The sequence below is a fragment of the Arachis ipaensis genome, chromosome B7 (genome assembly GCF_059453495.1).
Source record: "Arachis ipaensis isolate K30076 ecotype BB chromosome B7, ASM5945349v1, whole genome shotgun sequence".
In the NCBI taxonomy this organism is placed as follows: Eukaryota; Viridiplantae; Streptophyta; class Magnoliopsida; order Fabales; family Fabaceae; genus Arachis; species Arachis ipaensis.
The window spans coordinates 38,877,270-38,880,201 of NC_142442.1; the positions used below are offsets into that span (position 1 = coordinate 38,877,270).

A 2,932-nucleotide genomic window follows, 5' to 3' on the forward strand; every position below is an offset into this window, starting at 1 on the left:
TTTCATAATGTAGAAACTAATCATTTAAGCCTTAACATCATAATTCATTCACATATACGCCTCCTTCCTGTATAATTCACCGTTCTTACCTCTTACTTCCTTCCCAAGTTACCTTAAACTCCTATCTTCCATTAATTACTAAGCTTACCAGTAAGATCTAAGGTTAACAGGGCAAAAATAGGGGTTTAGGGGTTCAAAACCATGTTTAGATCATAAAAACACAGGTGCTAGAAAATAGAGGGTGTGCGTATGCACACATGTGTATGTGCGCACAACTTAACAAGAAATCAGAACGTGTGCGTGTGTGCACACACCAACCAAGAGTTACTTGATGTGCGTGCGCCTTATCTATGCGAGCGCCACCAGCAGAAAGCATATCATGGTGTGTGCATATGCACAAGGGCGCGTGGTGCACGAAATTGTGATCCACACTTTTCACAACTCTGATGTAACTAACCAGCAAGTGCACTGGGTCATCCAAGTAATAAACCTTACGTGAGTAAGGGTCGATCCCACGGAGATTGTCAAGAAGAGGATAAGATTTGATAGGTGAAGGGTGTTTGGGGAAGAGTGTTATGGAAAGGTGTGAAGAGGAGAGAAGAAGAGGTGGGGTATGTGGGGATCTTGTGGGGTCCACAGATCCTGAGGTGTCAAGGAAATTGGGTCCCTACACTATTCTAGCGTTTAAACGCCCACTGTGTGCCAATTCTGGCGTTTAATGCCAGCTCTGCTACCTTTCCTGGCGTTAAACGCCAGTCTGCTACCCCTTTCTGGCGTTTAACGCCAGCCAGACACCCTTTTCTGACGTTAAATGCCAGTCTGTCAGCCATTTCTGGCGTTTAACGCCAGCCAGACGCCAGACACCCTTTTCTGGCATTAAACACCCAGAATGCTGCCCATTCTGGCGTTTAATGCCCAGAATGCTGCCAGGATGGGCGTTAAATGCCCATTCTGCTATCCTTACTGGCATTTAAACACCAGTAAGCCTGTCCTCTAGGGTGTGCTATTTTTTATGCTATTTTTTATTTTGCTTTAATTCTGTAGTTGTTTTTGTGACCTCACATGATCATCAACCTAAAGAAAACATAAAATAACAATAGAAAACAAATAAATATAATTAAATAACATTGGGTTACCTCCTAACAAGAGCTTCTTTAATGTCAATAGCTTGACAGTGAGCTCTTAGAGAGCCTCACAAAGATTCAGAGCTTAATGTTGGCCTCCCAACACCAAACTTAGAAGTTGAGTGTGGGGGCTCTGTTTGGCTCTGTATTGAGAGAAGCTTTTCATGCTTCCTCTCCATGATTACAGATAGAGATCCTTGAGCCTTAAACACAAGGTAGTCCTCATTCAATTGAAGGACTAACTCTCCTCTGTCCACATCAATCACAGCTTTTGCTGTGGCTAGGAAGGGTCTTCCAAGGATGATGGATTCATCTTCATCCTTCCTAGTGTCTAGGATTATGAAATCAACAGGGATGTACAGGCCTTCAACCTTCACCAATACATCCTCTACAAATCCATAAGCCTGTTTCCTTGATTTGTCTGCCAATTCTAATGAGAATCTTACAGCTTGTACCTCAAAGATCCCTAGTTTCTCCATTACAGAGAGTGGCATGAGGTTTATTCCTGACCCCAGGTCACACAAAGCCTTCTCAAAAGTCATGGTGCTTATGGTACAGGGTATTAAGAACTTTTCAGGATCCTGTTTCTTCTGAGGTAATTTCAGTTGAACCAGATCATTTAGTTCATTGATGAGCAATGGAGGTTCATCCTCCAAAGTCTCATTACCAAATAGCTTGGCATTTAGCTTCATGATTGCTCCTAAATATAGAGCTACTTGCTCTTAAATAATATCTTCATCCTCTTCAGAGGATGAATACTCATCAGAGCTCATGAATGGCAACAGTAAGTTCAGTAGAATCTCAATGGTCTCTGTATGAGCCTCAAATTCCTTAGGTTCCTCATTGAGGAACTCCTTAGTGACCAGTGGACGTCCATTGAGGTCTTCTTCACTGGAAATTACTGCCTCTTCCTCCTCTCCAGGTTCGGCCGTATGGGGTATATTTATGGCCTTGCACTCTCTTTTTGGATTCTTTTCTGTATTGCTTGGGAGAGTACTTGGAGGAAGTTCAGTAACTCTTTTACTCAGCTGACCCACTTGTGCCTCCAAGTTTCTAATGGAGGACCTTGTTTCAGTCATGAAACATTGAGTGGTCTTATATAGATCAGAGATTATGGTTGCTAAGTCAGAGAGGCTCTGCTTAGAATTCTCTGTCTGTTGCTGAAAAGATGATGGAAAAGGTTTGCTATTGCCAAACCTGTTTCTCCCACCATTATTATTATTGAAGCCTTATTGAGGCTTCTTTTGATCCTTCCATGAGAGATTAGGATGATTCCTCCATGAAGGATTGTAAGTGTTTCCATAGGATTCTCCCATGTAATTCACTTCTTCTATTCCAGGATTCTCAGGGTCATAAGCTTCTCCTTCAGAGGAGGCTTCTTTAGTACTACCGGATGCAGCTTGCATTCCAGTCAGACTCTGAGAAATCATATTGACCTGCTAAGTCAATATTTTATTCTGAGCCAATATGGCATTCAGAGTATCAATCTCCAGAACTCCTTTCTTCTGAGTCATCCCATTATTCACAGGATTTCTTTCAGAAGTGTACATGAACTGGTTATTTGCAACTATTTCAATGAGTTCCTGGGATTCTGCAGGCGTCTTCTTCAGATGAAGAGATCCACTAGTAGAGTGATCCAATGACATCTTGGACAATTCAGACAGACCATCATAGAATATACATATGATGCTCCATTCTGAAAGCATGTCAGAATGACACCTTCTGATCAATTGCTTGTATCTTTCCCAAGCTTCATAGAAGGATTCACCTTCCTTCTGTCTGAAGGTTTGGACCTCCACTCTAAGTTT

General features: G+C 42.1%; 1 non-coding gene across 1 annotated transcript; it reads left to right on the top strand.

The window, feature by feature from the left end:
* Positions 1-2,828: 2,828 nt before the first annotated feature.
* LOC148550896 (small nucleolar RNA R71) lies at positions 2,829-2,932 on the top strand. Its single transcript, XR_015893495.1, has one exon. It is a non-coding gene; the product is annotated as a small nucleolar RNA R71 (small nucleolar RNA).